Genomic DNA, 18,816 nt, shown 5'->3' with positions numbered 1-18,816 from the left:
CTATGCATGAAGATATCTGTGCCGATAAAATCGTAAAAAAAGACTTACAAATATTCAAGAAAAGACTTATTGCACAGAAAACAACTGTACCTTGAGGACATAGTCTATGAGCGTTTATTTTATGTATTAAGTTAAGGTATTCTTCAATTTTCATTTTTTTTACATATGGATAAAAAAATGCTTGCCCCTCTAATTAGTTATGTTGTTTATGTTGATAGTCAAAGGGGCATAACTTTAACAGAATACAACCACACGCGCGCGCGCATACACTCAAGCTCCCATACAGATACATACATGCATATAATATGTATATAAAAACACACACAAACTCGTATATCATCTAATGTGTTATAGTTATTCCACTTTGGCTTAAAATAATTACATGGAGAATATAAAACATGACAATCAAACATAGTTCAGGCAATATACTTTTTATATACAACATAACATTTAGATCTAGAACCTTAGTCGTATTTAACAGTTTTTTAACTTAAAATAGAAAAACGTTTACACTGACCTACTTTACTAGGTGATATAAGGCCTAAAACCAATCTTTAACACTTAACACGGAGCCTACTGCTTAAAGGTGAATTCCGAATAACTAAAATTGCTGGGCAGGTGAGCTGCTTGGAAGGACAGTATAGCTAAGCGGTTACCCATCCAAGCAGCAACCACGCTTGATGTTGCATATTTAGTTTACCTCGCGAATAAACGCTGTAAATTGAATTTCTTTCCTGCCTTCCATTCTTCCGCCTTCTCTAATGCTTGTAGTACTGTGTTGCGTAGTGTTCTTGGAATTGAGCAGTGACATCGCTTACATTCATTCTTAACAAGTCTTAAGAGAAAACAAGAACTGACAATTACTAACTGGTTTAACTGTCAGGTGGTAGAGTTCTTTGACAATGGAATACAAAAGCTGGAGCAGTAACGACCTTAATGTTTAAATGGTAATGATTGCTATGTAGAGTATTTAATAAATATTTAAAGTTTAGTTTGTGAAAAAATTTAATTTCATACATACATTTTCTCTTTATTTATTACAAAATGGTTTCTTACTTCTTTTTTCTTACTTTCTTTCAAACAGTTACCTCTCGTCCCTTACAGGGCATTCTTAACATCTTACTGTCCATCGGTCTGTCTGACCATAAACCTGTCTCCTTGTGTACTAACCATTGATAGAAATGTTCTAGATGTGAGATAATACATAGGTTTCTGTTGTCCCAGAAAGTTCTATTGCTTTTTGTTTAAAAGGCACAATAAACAGTTCTGTCGGGGTATGGATTGTACTCTATCGTAGTCATTTTTGCAATTTTTTTCTTGAAAAATAAAAATTTTAATTAAAACTTTTGGTATCTACTAAATGAAATAGGATTCTTTTAATACTAAATATTATCTATAACATTTATATTTTCTGAAAAAGTAAAAGAATTGACGCTTAATAAAGGGATTCAAGTTACTAACTATTTTTTTGAACTGAATAATAAAATGTACAGGAGTTTGATATAGTCTGTAATGTCAGCGCCAGTATGTTTTATACTGGATGGTTTAATAGTGATGGCAATGCAAGCGACCAGTTGATGAACGCAATGGAGTGATTAACAACCAATAACCAGTGACCAAACCAATTAACAATTGATTGGATCCTCTCCCTCTTAACCATTTTTATTAGACCTGCTGAATATTATACAGTTGGCTTAAACAGTATCGGAAAACGTTATACTCATATAACAAATATTTAAACTTTATTTATTCAAATATACGTATACTGAGTACGTTATACTCAGTCTAAATAATGTTGATCTATTGATCTATATGTTGATACATGAAACAATTGTGGGATCTTAATGTTGTTTTAATGATGTGGGTATTTCAAGCTGAAAGATGGTTTTATAAAGATATTCTCGTGAAATAAATCTTGTGACGTAGATGAATGCAAGCTTTATAATTGACTTTAAAGTCCTTTCACCGCTGCTATGTTTCAATTCTGATTAAATTAAGCAAATTTAATAAACTACTCCTGCGTTTGTTTAAATATTTGGATCGCTAATCACGTTTTACAGGATTCGTAAATGTTATGCAAAGGAAAGTACACGTATTTAATTTTTAACTTATTATGAAAATGTGTTAATGAAACGAAAAAATATACCTTAATTTATTCATATTGTTATTTTATAGATAAAATAATTGTAAAAAACTAAAATATGCGCAGTTTTAAATTAATGTTTGAAGTGAACATGATGTTCCCAAACAATAATTATGGATGTACTGTATCTTTATTGTAAACAAATATTTCTATATGTCATTGAAAATTAAATTTGTTATTTTAGAATAAGGTCTAAGAAATTAAAATTGTGGACACTTAAAGGAAACTATATATAATTTTTAAACATTTTAAGAAGTATACACAATAAAATAGTTAAACCTTGCCATTGTTTTACTTTAAAAAAAAATGTAACACAATACTTTGAAGCTACCACCTGACGAAGAGTTGCATCTCAATATATCTCTTAATAAAGTTATTTCGTACAATAAAATAATAGCAACTGTCTGATAGCTGTAATCATTTGAAAAGTTTCAAAATTTTAAACCATTTCAGAAATATTTTAAAGTTTAATATTCAATGGATAAATAGTGCAAATACACTGTTAGGTTTAAATAGCTAAATTGTGCAAAACAGTAAGATTCCAATTGTGTAACAGAGTACAAGGAACCTAAACTGAATCAAGATTTCCAAAGAGGAGGCTTGTGAAATCTGTTTAAAAAAAAAACAAAATTTGTTTCATAAATCAATATTGTATATAGGTATATTTTAATAATCATTATTCCTAAGCACGGGGAATGTATGCACCTTTGGATAAATGATGTGCTACACCAGCTGATATTGCTCAAGCTGAACAATGGCGAATTCGGCAATAACTATGTTCCAGTTTTAATATGGTGACTGTACAGGAGCAGTTTGTGATACAATTGCAGAAGTAGAACATTGTATAAAAAAAAAAACAGATATAAATCGTTATATGTACAGAGGCACTACTGTCTTACGTCTAATCATTGGATGGATATATAAGATATAAGTCTTTATTGAGTTACACAATAAGAGTTGTATACAATATTTCGTAATGATGCATATTTCAAACTTAAGGGTCATTTATTATTACTTACATAAATTTGCTTCCAGGCAGGCTTTATATTTTTTTGTGTTCTATTAGGACAAGAAGCTTAAAAATTTCAAATAGTCTTGTAAGGATCTTTAACGCTGCTTTTGGAATGGCAGGATGTACTGAATAGGTAAGTTTGTGGTTAGGCCCGCACCTCTCGAGATTGGGAAGAATTTAGGGTACTAATCTCAGGTCATGTCCCCTCAGAAAAAGGGAAAGCTAGCTCCTAACTTGCTTTTCCAGGCAAAGCAGGCAGGGGTGTCACACCCTTATGTCTAGGGTAGCAAGAACCTTTTAATCTTATAAAACTGCCCCACTAACTCCAACAATAATTTTTATTAAGTAGACATTTTCTACATTTGCAGTTAGTGATTTACCCTTAAGGTTGTACAGATTTAAGTGACGCATTTGTTTTTCATGTGCCTAGTGTGGGTTCAACTGGAAGGTATAAACTATCCAAAAGTGACCTCCCCTGGACCCGCTCTAAATATTGCAGTTGTGAAATACGACCGCTCTCACTAACTTACACAGCAAAGCATGGTATATAATAATTAATAATGCTGCATAATTCACGTTTACAGCTCACACACTCTTACCACCAGCTCGGTCTAAGCCAGGTCAACTATGTATTGCAGCTGTGAAATACGATCGCTCCTACCACCTTCAAAACAAGCATTGCATACAACAATTCAAAGTGCTGCATAGTTTACACTTACAGCTCATTAATTACTCATAAATCTTACTATCAGCTGGGTCTAAAGCAGGTTATAGTTAAGAGATTCGACAACTTCTACCACCTACCTAAGCATTGTATATAATTCATTACTCACACATTCTTACCAACCGTTTCGGTCTAAATTCGTGTTTTTAACACCAAGAACTAAATATTTTCATACGGCTTTTAACAAATAATGAATTTGCTTGTAACGGTATAAGTCGTCATATTGTTGTTCACCATTGATTCAGTCGAATTTTTTCCCAGCCTCTCTTTTGGGAGATATACTCGAATAAGAATCTTCTCAGAAAGTACAGTTTTGCAAACAGATCTGTGTAGTATTTAGTATGGAATCAGCAGTCATCACAGGTATTTAATAAAAATTCATATAGTATTTTTCCTGTGGTTCTAATTTTAAATTATTTTTTACAGGTTTCTACAGTTCTAATGCTCTTATAATTCTATAAAATTCAATTATATTTTTGAAACCTCCTTATAAAGCTACCTTGCAGAATAGATCGAATACATTATTCCGCAGTAACCTGTAAGTTTAACGTGCTTTGGACATAAATTTGAATATTTTCGCCAGGACCACTTAGAATTATTTTTTAGAAGAAGTGCTATTTATGATTATTCCAAGTCAAATCATGGTCTAAGCGTAACGTAGATCTCGAAACGTAGTGTTACCGATTTCTTGTTTCACTGAACGATCGCAAATGTCCGGAAAAATAATCCTGTTTCCTTCACAATCCTTCCATCGGCAAAAATATCCTTCAAACAAAGAACTATTTACAACATTGTATACAGCGTTTAAATAAGTTCTTGAAATGCACAAAAATATGCTGTATCATTAATTTATTTAGAAGTAACTAAATATAAAAATAAAAATTTAATTATATAGGCTGAAGAAGTCTCAAGCAAGTCAGGATAGTTTTCTATCATCTGAGGTAGCTGTCGTGTACAGACTTCCTGTAGGGAGAATTTCTTTCCGGAGCACGTGATGTCACCGTAAAGGTTCCTGTGACAAATGACTTCCAGGAAACACTTAGTGACAAAAATGTTCCTGAGCGACTGAAATCCTTTGTTGTAATCGTTCTTCCTTCTATTCTAGACACAATAGTCGTGTCTCGCAATCTGGCCGTGTTTCTCAGTAACTTTTCTCTTTGTCGTCGGTTTCTCTGCGAAACCATTAAACGATTCAGATGTCAGGACCAAAGAATAAATTTAAATAAATGTTTATTCTTGGGGTTTCGCATTAGAAATAAATTTACCCTACAGAATTGGACCTCTCCACCCCTAAATACTTTTTTGTAAGACACAACTTACATGTACTTCATTAGACCAATTTCAGCGTTGTAATTATAATATGCGTTGAAACATATAGCAATAATATCATACGATTAATATATTAGTGCCTGTAGGACAAAGTTTTGGAATATTAATAATAAAGTAAGCATTTAACATAGTAATAAACGTAGGGTATAAAGTAATTCATATTTTGATATTTCTCAGCTTTTTAGTGTTGAAATTTCAATAACTAGGTTTTTAGCATTTAATCGATATAGTTTTGTAAAATATGACTAATTAAGCTTATTCTTTTCTACCTGGTTCACTTAAACTAACAGCGTCTTAAATTGTGTTAATAAGAAGATGTATTATAAATGGGAAGATATGTAAAGATTCTTGTTTTTAAAACGTACATTGTATATAAGAAACTATTTTAAGGAATAATATAATATTTACTACAGCGAGGGTAGTTATATATATATTATATATATATATATATATATAAAAACCAAGAGTATAATTAACTTTACACTGCACTAAGCAAGATCTGAACGAAGTAAATAAATGCTTCTTGTGAATATTTAATGGTAGCTGATATATATTAAAAGTAATTCCAAAAAAAACCAAAACAGTCAATAAAGAACAAAAGCCAATTCACGTTTGATTAATTACATTGGCTTGGGGTCTCGTGCGCTTTAGGAAAGCTATGGGGTTCAGTGTCAGAAGGCAAGTAGAGTAAATATTTGACGCATCCAGCAAAGGGTTGGTTTGTTTGCCTTGAGACCAAGGGGATTAGAAATGCAGATATCTAGAGATAGTGCAGAAAGGCCAACAAAGCAAAGGCACTTTTGAAAAGTTTTTGAGTCACATTAGTGCCACATTCATAAAGGGAATTAAAGCTTTTGTTGTAAAATAAAGTTCTGTGGAAATCCTCTTATTAATGTTTTATAAGCCGAGGTCCAAGAGTTTTTTTTCTCTTTTTTTATAAAATCCTTGAAAACCACAATTAATAAGCCACATTCCAAACATTTTAGAATATACGAACACTAGTGCACGTAGTAAACATATAGCTATTTTGATAATATGAATATATTTATAATATTATAATCTCATAATTATAGTTCCTAGTATAAGGGGGGTGAAGTTGTTTGCGTCCGTAGCTTGCTACACGTGCTCCCTGGGTAACGCTAAACGAACAGCAATTTTTGGTAGCTGGACCGTCACTCTTGTGATCTCCCAGTTATGGCAGCTATCGAAGACCAAACAAACGGTCCTTCTCAGGGCCAAACAAATACTGATTTTTTAAATATTGGCTCTCTTTTAAATATATGTTATTTTAACGCCGAGGGTCTTAGCAGATCTAAATGTGAGTGCCTAAGCAAAATTATGATAAAGAACAACGTCGATGTCCTAGCACTCCAGGAGACTCACATTGAGAATTATAACACCTGTGCAAGAGGCAATATCCCTGGATATACACTTGTAGAAGCCATTGGCCACAGAAAATACGGAGTGGCAACTTATGTTAGGCAGGGCATCGATGATGTGTCCCCGATTTACAAGAGCTGTGATAACGATATTTTTGTACTAGTGGTGAAAGTGTCAGAAACAACTATAGTAAATGTCTACAAACCACCTAATAGACAATGGTCTGACACAGTACTTCCCATATTTGGACACCACGTCCTTTACATTGGGGACTTTAACAGTCATCACAGCTCGTGCGGATACTCATCGGATGACGACAATGGTACGAGATCAACTAATTGGGCTGAAAATAACAACTTAATATTAATACATGATGCCAAAGACGCCCACACTTTTTATTCAGCCCGCTGGCGTCATGGTTATACTCCAGACCTATGTTTTTGCTCTTGTGCCCGCTCTCTTAAGCCTTTAGCATTTGGGAGGAAAGTTCTTGGTGCCTTTCCTCATTCTCAGCATAGGCCTGTGCTTATTTCAGCCGGAATCAAGATTCCTCTTGTAAGATCCTTCCCTCGGCCTCGCTGGAATTTTAACAAAGCTGATTGGAAAGCCTTTACATCCAGGCTTGATGATGGTATCAGGTTCATCCCTCCCACGATAAGAAACTATGACCGGTTCACAAAGCTAGTCCTGGCTACTGCTAAACTGTGCATACCACGAGGATTTCGAAAGAGCTATGTGCTAGGTTGGAGTCAAGAGTGTGAGGACCTTTACAGTGAGTTCAATGACACCGGGAACACAGAAACAGCTGATCGGCTGCTACAATCTCTTGACAAAGCAAGAAGAGAAAAGTGGGTACACACAATGGAAAATCTTAACTTCACCCATAGTAGCCGTAAAGTTTGGTCCCTCTTGAGAAAGCTCTCCACCGGCAAGCCTTCGACGAACAGTTCTCTGTCACATCCGAAACCCTGTGCAATAGCAAAGCGTATTGTTGCTTTGTCCAAGTCAGTTCGCTACCCATCTGACAAGCTGGTTAATTACAAGTTAAACGAATTTAAAAGCAGTCGGCAAGCTCCGTTGGAAATATCGAGAGCATTTGAACTTGATGAAATTGAAGTGGCCATCTCCGCTCTGTCAGTTGGGAAGGCAGCCGGTATCGATAATGTCTTCCCAGAATTCCTAAAGTACTCAGGAATCAAAGTTAAATACTGGCTTCTTACGGTGTTCAACGAAATACTGGCTACAGGTAACCTGCCTGCAGCATTTAAAAGATCTAAAATAATCGCCGTTTTGAAGCCCAACAAAGACCCAGAGCGTATTGAGAGCTATAGGCCCATAGCCCTGTTGAGTGTGTGTTATAAGCTGCTGGAGAGGTTGATCTATAATAGAATATTTCCCATTCTCAATGCCAGCATTCCTATAGATCAAGCTGGCTTTAGACCTGGTCGTAACTGCTGCGACCAAGTGCTTGCGCTAACAACTTTTATTGAGAATGGTTTTGAAAAGAGAACAAAAACCTCTACAGCCTTTATGGACCTCACTGCAGCTTACGACACTGTCTGGAGAAAAGGCCTTTTAGTAAAGCTTTATAATCTAATTCCTTGCCCTTTCCTTCTGCGGCTTCTTAATTCAATGATTAGCGATAGGCTTATAAAAGTATGCCTTGGCCGTGAGGAAAGTTCTTTCAGGCAACTTAAAAATGGCCTTCCACAGGGCTCAGTACTTGCTCCTTTGTTGTTCAACGTGTACTCTGCCGACATCCCAACAACGTTATCCAGAAAGTCTATTTATGCGGATGATATTGCCTTAGCCTACCAACATAATGATATAAAGAAAACAGAACAGGCACTCACTGATGATCTTTCAGTCCTTGCAGATTATTTTAGAGCATGGAAGCTAAATCCAAATCCTACTAAAACTGAAGTATCATGTTTTCCACCTAAATAACAGACTGGCGAACTACAAGTTAAATGTAACTCTTGATGGTGTCAGATTGAAACATAATGAACATCCGCAGTATCTGGGAGTTACCTTAGACCGATCTCTCACTTTTAAAAGTCACCTTCAAAAGACAGCAGCAAAGCTGAAAACAAGGGCTAATATAGTACAGCATCTTGCTGGATCAACTTGGGGAGCCAACGCAAAAGTACTGCGCACCACTTCTTTGTCCCTTGTGTACTCCGCTGCTAAATATTGTGCTCCTGTGTGGCTTAATAGTGCACATGTGCGAGAGGTCGATGTAGTTCTTAATAGGGCCATGAGGACAATTACTGGAACTCTCATGGCAACACCAACACCTTGGCTCCCAGTGCTGAGCAATATAGCACCACCTGAGATTAGACGCAAAGAGGCTCTTCTGAGAGAGTTCAATAAGATCGTGTCCAATCCCGAATTGCCCGTTACGCGCGACCTTCCCCAGCAAGATAGCCGGCTCAAATCACGCAAGCCATCACTACGAACAGCATCCCAGCTGTTAGAGGAGATCTTTGCGCCTAATGCTAACTGGGCGTCATCCTGGGAATCATTCGACGGACGGAACAAGTACTTGATATCCGATCCTACGAAAGCAGCGGGTGGCTTGGAAATTCCTCGAAAGGAATGGGTTTTATTGAATCGTTTTCGAACTGGGGTTGGGAGAAGCAATCACTGGAAATTTAAGTGGGGTATTACTGACGACCAGACGTGTGATTGTGGCGCAAACTCTCAGACAATGGCGCACATTGTAAACGACTGCCCTTTACGATTGTTTTCTTGTGGGCTGGCTGGTCTGAGTGGTTTAGAGGATGGGTCTCTAAACTGGCTCAGTAATTTGGATTTAGCTTTGTGACGGGAGATCTTAATATTATTTTTAATTTATGACTCAAGAACTTTGTTCTTACGTACTTGTTAATAATTGTAATTTTTTATTTATTTATTTATGGATAGCTGCCTTTGTCCCCCATACGATATATATATATATATATATATATATATATATATATATATATATATATATATATATTTATATATATATAGTTCCTAAGGCAATCTTCCGTGTGGTAACGATTTTTGTTTGAATCTAAAGCTATTTTCACAAACAATCTAGAAAAATAGAGAACATTTTATTACTCTACGTGGATTTACATTCATTTCAAGTCGAAAAAAGGTAACCTTCACATGAAGCTATCAACTTGAATATTCATTATTATGCGTATTTTATCTACTTAATCCTGCGGTAAAAAAGTGAGGCGTGAACATTTAGTGCCCAAGTCCTTCTTAAATAGCTGATATTCAAAAAACTATTTTTCCACTTCTGTCATGATATAAGCTCCATGAGAATTATTCAGCAGGTAAAGCATTGAACCCGCAATTACGTTAATAATCTGGTAATCACAACGTTTGGTGAACCAATTCCCCTGCTCTACTTATTCCTATAATAGGTTCAAATCCTTCAGGGAGATAGGCTCTTGTTATTTTAATCCCTGTACTCCAGACACTTTTACCTTTAAACCCTCCATAGTATTGCACGACTTAGAGTACGCAAAGTCAAGTCCACTTCCAAGTATGCTAGAAACCTGAAATTTAGAAAACTTCTGTTTTAGTCCTTGTACAAACTATAAAAGGCCTGAAAACTATTAATTTTTACTTTTATATTAACAAATATGAAAATGAGAGAATCTATGTGATGTGTTGAATTCAGAGTGGAGTTTGCCAGGGACTTAAAAGTAGAACGTGTTGTTTATTTATTTACTGGATTTTAATACAGTTTTGACTTTCGTACTTTATGGGTGGTTTCTGGCTTAACCGTTACAGATACGATACTAAGTATTTAGATTTCTTTTTATGAATGAAAAATGGGAAAACTGGTTTGCCCTAAGCTTGGGATAAAAGACTCTGCCGTTCAGCTTTGTCCATTATACGGAGTAGTATAATAGTAACCATCTTGAAATTTTTTATTGCTTAAGACTGGCTACCGAGCTCACTAAGCTATTTACAAAATACTATTTACGTACCAAGTATTATTGGTTTTAACCTATTATGAAATACGATTGTTATAGTGTAATTCCCACAATGTAAACACCATTTAAAACTTTGTACGCCCTATATCTGGAAAGCATAAGTAATATGAAAAACGCACTTGAAATAAAATTATTGTGAACTACATACATTTCTAAAACATTCGATTGTTTACGCTGTAATGCATAATAACTTATGTTTATGCGTTCAATTTTATAACGTTCAATGGCCGTCGTCTTGCAATCTCTATTCTGTCATAGTCGATTGGATTAGCTAAATAATCTGCAACATACAATTACGCTCTTTTAACATGAACATCCTTCAGGACGTTTCATGGTTTTTGTACATTAATGACATGCAAATCATGTTTTGTATAAAACAATAATTACGAAGTATACATTATTTTATTCTTTTCTAAATAAATTTCATTTTTTGCATTATAAGTCGCTCCCATCATTAATATTTAATGTACAACTGGTCATATGTTTATCTTCAACTGTTTTTCATTGCTCCTGATTATAGGATGTCTTTGCTGAAAATTCTTACCCCTCCTTGTGAAGTAATTTTATAAAAAGTTTACCTTTCTTTCAAATAGAATTTTAAAACATAATACAAATTAATTAATTGATTAAAACATCAAAATATATTATTTAAAGTTTAAAGCTTAAAGCAAGTTTAAATGGCAGAATCTTAGCAGGATCTCTGCATGTTAATAACTAAATTGATATTCTTACTTGTATGTTTTATACTTTACACATGTTAACTTTTAAATTAGTTAAATAAATTGTTACTTCTCTAATGCGATTAAAAGTATACAGTTTGGTCCATTGTAAGTTTTTATTATTTTTCGTAAATTAGATATATCAGTTTGGCTACTTTTAAATTTAGCAGTAATCTTGAATCGAAAATTGAGGATCTAGAAATTAAAGACTGAAAAAAGAATGTGCTTGTGTGAAACACGACTTTAAAGCATTATATTTTCTGAGCCTGGTGCAAGGCGTTGTTTAATATCTTAAACTATTATAAAGTTAATAACAAAAATACATGTAAAATTATGTTAAATATCGCCTGAAACTATGTTCAAGAATGTTATCGAATAGTTCCTTAATTCAAATTGAAACATAAACTTTACAATACTAAAGACTGCAATAATGCAATCGTCAATTTCTCTTCTGTACACTACCATCTTTATTTTAAGATAGTCACAGGCTCTTATAAATTATAATTTTTATTGAAAATAATAAATTATTTAAATTAAATTTGTAAGGTATATTTCATACATAATTTCTTTTCGGAATATCGATACACTGATGTATTATGTATCTTAAGTAGTTATTACTTACAAAGAGCCACACTCTGTTTATGTCAAATTAATAATAACAGTAAAAATATCTCAAACGAACTAATTATTGGTGATACGTAATAAAGATTGGTATTTAGTCTTTATCGCGTCTTTTAACACGTTAAGTAATTAACTGAAAGGAAAGCAATAAAAACTCGTTAAAACCAACTTTATATGTAGTGGTTATAAAATAATTAACAGTAACCATTATACCAGCTAGATTAGGTATTACAACTAGGTCACAAGTTAAATTAATTTAGTTTTAACTCGAAGCTGCTTAGGTATTTAGAGCTAATGAGATTATCTGGATCCTCGAAACTCATACAAACTTTAAAAACACTTAAAGTTTCATTGAACCATAAAACGTTTTGATAATTAACAGAATTAGCCCAAATAGTTAACAAGATTTTAAAAGGAACCTATTTTGTATTTTTTGAAATTTTAGCAGTATTTTCTTGTAGCAGTTTATTGAAGAAACTTAAACAATAATGTAAGATACTCGGATTGTTGTAATAGCTGATGTGGTATGATCAATATAGATTATCAATACACTCAGCATACTAGTAAATAGCAATGCTCTATAATACTCAGGTTCAAACCCAGTATTATTTTTTAATATTGTTGAAGATTTTATCTTAATTTAAATTGTAATAAACAGACTTTAAATTAATATATTTCAACTGGATTTTCTTAACTTATACGTACTTTATGTGACATACAAATAATTTTAATACATGGTTTAAGCATGATATTATTTAAATGAATTACTTCATAAGGAAGTTTCTCTTTACTGCAAGTAGAATAGCTGAGCCTTTCCTCATTGAGATAGATTTAAATCCAGATTTATAAACCGTCAAATGTCAAAATCCCGGACTTTCAAACATTTGGAACTTAAAAGCAGAGTTCGACTATGGCGTTAGATCTCATAAAGAAAATCTATATATATATATATATATATATATATATTTATATATATATATATATATATATATATATATATATATATATATATATAAATGCGAATGTTTGTTTGTATGTTCCGTTATAACTCTGGAACCAATGCACAAAACATCGTGAAATTTTGTACAGTGATTCTACACGTTCCTGGAAGTAACATAGGCATACTTTTAGAGAGGTATTTGGTCCAATTTGAATAGTTTATTTCAGTAATTTTTTAATTATAAATTGTTGTTGATGTTAGAGTGTTTTATATTGGATCCGACAGACTGCGCTACGACACATAATACAAAGCAAACTGATACTTAACAGCTGTTAATACTTTCAGCTGAAGTTCATCAAAGAGGCAGAAACATTTGTTTACATTTAAGATTTAGACATTTTTTATTGTAAAGTGCTTGATCAGTAGTGTAATGCAGGTTGCATAGAAGACGTCGTTGCCTAATTTTAAATTCAGATTGCACCAATGATCAATAATAATATATAAAAATGAATGTTTGTGTGTTTGTCCCTTTATAGACTCAGAAACAATTGGACCGATCACTATGAAAATTTGTATTTATTTGTATTTTTCTATGTAGAAGGTTTATATGCAATGCCCATTGATGTAACTCACCACCAGGCTGTACTGCAAGATATAAAAGTTATCAAAGCGCCTGCACATTATAAACTGCAATTACGACACAGTTGCGTATATTAAATAGCCAAACACTATTTGAAGGCAAAGAAATATACGGGCAAAGCTTAAGAGACGCGTGCGAAGCCGCGGGAAACAGCTAGTACAATAATATTAACAAAACGCAGATTGCTACAGATAAAACTTGGGTGTACATGGAATGTTGGATGATGATTTGTTTATAAAATTATGCTTAGTATTTAATTGGAATTTGAGGCAGAAACAGTAGAATCCGACGAGGTGCAACTTAAAGTGAGATTCAAGGAACGTGGTTAAATTATTGTAGAATTTAATTTAGCAGTAGAGTAGTTGATGCCATAAAAAGGTGAGAACACTCCAACCCAACACCTTATGCCTAAACGAATTAGGGATATCGAAGAAATACTAACTCAAAATACCTATACATTGTTATAAAGTAAAATTTTGTAACATGTTTGTTGGTGGTATTGTACTACTGTTCTTCAACGTAATTTACTTTAGAGTATTTCTACGCTTTTATTAAATTTCTGAATTACTAAATGAAATATTATGCCGTAGATAAAAAGGATTCTACAATAAACTCATTAAATTAAATCACAGCAGTGGTTTCACTCATACACGTCTAGTGCTACATTTCTAATCATCAATTAGAAAAAAATACATCCTATCTTCGCGGGGTTTTAGAACCAATAGTCTACCGGTATTTTATGAGTTTATTTAAAAAATCCTTTTTAATCTATAATATGGAAGACCCTGATTATCTCTGCTCAGATAATCAGGGTTAATTACACTCTACTGCGAAATTATGATATTTTGTTATTATTTTAATCCATATATGTCATGATTAAACATAGTATGAATTTATAAAATTTATTCTTTACGATAAGCGACAAAATACAGTTCTTAATTCGTTAGTTCGCTCTAGTAGATGATAATTGGTATTTTTTCTGGTACCAGTACGATAATATGGAATAAACAATGACCTGATACTGAAACCTCCGAAAGCTCATTAACATATATATCACATTACACTGTTATAACTCGTCTGATGTTTCGATATTTGTATAAATTTTCTCACTGGAAATTAACTTGTAGGACTGCTTTACTACTACATTAATTAAGGAGAAGAACTGAATCTCCTTACAAAAACTCTCTTTTAAGTTTTTCCTTATTATATAGGACAATATATTCAACAAATGAAACATTTTGTTACATTAATCTTATAAATAAGAATTAATCCACAAATTTATTACTATTTACTAGTCTAAAAGACAAATGAACCAATTTGTTAAATTCTATTATATTATACAAATCGTTACCCACGGCTTAACCCACAATTTTCATAACAGAAAGGCCTAGCCTTATAAATGACAGCATATATGGTGCAATATAGGAATGATTCATCCCTATGATGTTACATAGCCCCTGTATTTTAACTGAAGTAGACATATATTATATTATTTCAGTGCATAGGGATAGAATATGCAAATATTATTTTTAGTGAAATGATGCTTTTACTGGTTCATATTTTGTTCCGAGAGTCGGAACCCTACCAGTGCTAAAGTTTGTCAATTACTGTATATATTCTTCGGTAAAATAGTCTCGACTACCAAAGGCTAGAATTTAAAAAATAATAAGACATATAAACCGCATTTCTAATCAAATATAGAAATATACTACGTTTTTCTAAAACCAGTCTTCCTTGAAATGCACTAAATTTTTCAGAAAGCGGTTGATGACAGTGGGAAAGTATTTATAAATATGGGTATCAATTCCTGGAAGGAGTTTAATAAATAATACAAAAACCGGGAACTAATATTTTGCATTGGATATACTTTACCAAAAGGTCTATAGGACATCAACCTCCCCTCTTCAGACTGCAGGCGTATTGTGAGGAGAGTGACTCCACTGGCAGACGTGTCTTATCATACTGAAAGTAGCAATTGCAATGTAGCTGCTTCGCCTTCCTCAAACGCTTCACCAGTCTACAAATCATTACGAATTCATTGCATTTTTGAGTCTTGTCAAAGTTATTATGAAAACGGCGATATGTGCATAAATTTAAATCCAGGATTTTTCATTAATACATTACAAAAAAATCTTAGTTGTAACTAAATAATTGCACATAATTTTTTCTCGATTAACTAGGTTTAAATAATGCAACAGAAAAATGTCCTAATATGCATATAAATCTTTGCTACAGAATATTATTAACTTAATATATCTGTCAAATCATGGATTATTAAAATGTCTATTTAAATCTTCAGAGAACCTGTGATTTCAAAACATGCATTGTATCTCCAATAAAATAATTATCACTCAAAGATTTTATAAATAACCTACTTCTCCGTCTAGTTATCTGTCCCAATTTGAATACCAATATGTCTTTATTCATATGATTATATATTTTAATTTAATGAATAACTAAAATTTTTTGTTATAAACAATAAAAAGTAAAAAGTTTGATGTAGCTTGATTGAACCGTTCATTGATTTCTGGGTTGAACTGGAATGCAAGAGAGAACTAAAGCATACTTCAGGTAATTGTTATGCTGAAAGGGTTTCCTTACAAAGGGTGGATTGTACCCCTCTCTAGAAACAGTTTCCCTCCCTAATCACCAACAATATTGCCATCTACTAGGCAGTGGTCATTATTTTACTTTTTTGTTCTAACAATTATTGCTCAGTGAAATTTCACTTCATTGCACTGACTATTGTCGTTTCTACTTGGAATTAGTCGTTCTTAACTTAGTAAGAAAAGATTTTTGTTCAATACTTGTAGCACTGCTAAGTTATACAATTAATTTCAACAGAATGCTTATCATAGAAAGATACTGATACTTTTGTATCAGATAGGTAGCATTAAACTTACAAATACCTTTAAATTGATTAATTAACATTATCTTAAGTTAAAGGTTTATATAAAATATATAACATTGTTAATGTATGTAATTTAATTAGATCCCTGAAGATTGTGTTATTTATAATATACGTACCATTAGTAATGTATACGCTACATAAGAATAACATGAATTGCTTGATACATATATCAACTTTCTATAAAATCCCTTCCTCGAAAAACTTCCCTGATCATAGCAGAAAATGTTATTAGCTCAGGGAAGAAAAGCCTCAACGTCTGGACATAGTGTCTATAGTTTAACACATTATTTCGAGAATTGTTTGAAGTACAGCACTGAGATTCAAAACCGATGTTACTCTATAGAATAGTAATAGTTCTTCTAATTAATCACATACTATTACTAATATTTCGAAAAATCGAAGATTCTATATCAAGAGCTTGCTATAAAGTAATAATTTAATTTTTATTACATCTATATATATATATTTAGATATGGAAATGAATATTTATATGTACGTCTTTTATGGAATCGTAAGCAATTTTAACAATAATTATGAAAATTTGCTCAATATAATTATGTATATATATACATACACACAAATTACACTATATATGTTGTACACTATATATTTTGTACAATACATTTTTGTGATGTTTATTTTCTTTAAAAATTACTTTCTGGTTGAACTTAAAGCTTGAGTGATACACCACTTTAGAATAAAGTGCATGTACGTGTACGTGTACAATGGCTATAAACGTACACTTTTGACAGATTTTCTTGATCGTGGCAACAGGGCAAACTGTACATCGGCGTGGGAAATATACTCTAAGGAAGTTATAGCATGACCGGTGGGATGCGCTTGAGGAGTGGAGGAGTTGAGCGCGTGGGGGCACAATCTAAAGTAGGGGAGTGAATACGGTGCTACTAACCCTACTGAGAGTTTTCGGCTCCCGGCTCATAGTGGTGGCGGGAGCCGAATATTGTAGTGTTTGCCAACATTTCTAGACCATTATGTTCTTAACACGGTGGTCTTTTATGATGAGCAATTTAATGTAGGAGACCTTGAGAATATTTGAACATTTCTAGACTTTTGAAGTTACGGCGACGGACTTTTATGATGGGGAATTCAATACAGGAAATATTGGAAATATTGGGACCGGATGTACGTGATCTTAAAAATGACTATGTTCTGCCGAAATTGTGTTCATAGCTCACCCTTCTTAATGAGTTCGCAGTAGAGATACCTGGTGGTAAGAAAGGGTTCTCATAAATTGGGAAAGGGTAGGAATTTATATTATTCTTGATCTCCAACGACGACAACAGTTCAGAATTGTAATTGTTACGCTTTGTTAGCCATTAAAATTCAATTTATCATATACTAACCGTGTAAGCTTCAGGATTTACGATAGCAGATACAATTATTGTATCTATATGTAACGCTGTTGAACTTTCGTCAAATTTATAAGTGTGTTGGTTTCTGCTTCCCGTTTCATAAAATGGGAAGCACTTCTCTTGCTTGGCCGTGTATAACCTTTCTACCTCCAATTTTACTTTTTACATTATGATCCATCTCAAACTCTTTACTTAAAACGTAATGAGCACAACGCAATTAATTCACAAATTGTATTACAACTCGTGAATTGGCACAAGCGAATGTTTTTTGGGCGGCACGTATAGAAGACTGGAGACCGAAGTTCACAAAGCTAAATACGGCAACAGACTGAGCCGCTCCACCCCCCACCACTTTAGTTCCGTCTTTGCCTACGGCGCATCTCGAAGTCACCGGTCATGCTATAAATTCTCTACTATAATTCACCTGAACCAGAAGTGCTAATGCACGGGCAAAGTTTACGAAAATCGTGCGAAGCCGCAGGGAAAACCTAGTTCATAAGTATTTGTTTCATGGATCTTTAAAAAATTTAAGGATTAAAATTAATAGAACATCCAAAACTTCATAAAGGGTAATATTACTTTCCACCGAAATCAATAAAATATTTCCTTAAATGGTGTTTATTTTTTTATTTGAGGGGATTTCAATGTGTGTCACTCCACTTGAACAGGTTAATCCAGAGATCAAGAGATCCTTACAGTGTATTTAAAGTGTTTAAATCTATTCTGAACAAGTGACATCCTGAAATTTTTATTGTTTTAAAATTACTAAAATGAATTTATTACGTTATATGTTTGATTGGCTCTAAATGTCAATGATTGAAACTTAATCCCATTGTGCGGTATCCAACGTATTTTGTGTAATACTGGCACGGATGTGCAGTTGGTTTGGATGGATCACTTGCATGGAGATCTGGTTTCATCCTGTAATGTCGTGATTTCGACATTACGGTGGTGGTCGGATCATAGCCTAGAGGTAACCGGGCTGGTAAATTAAACACATGTTTGAAAGTTAACGCACTGGCCGAA

This window comes from Homalodisca vitripennis, chromosome 3 (assembly GCF_021130785.1).
Source record: "Homalodisca vitripennis isolate AUS2020 chromosome 3, UT_GWSS_2.1, whole genome shotgun sequence".
Lineage (NCBI taxonomy): Eukaryota > Metazoa > Arthropoda > Insecta > Hemiptera > Cicadellidae > Homalodisca > Homalodisca vitripennis.
This window is presented reverse-complemented; position numbering follows the sequence as displayed.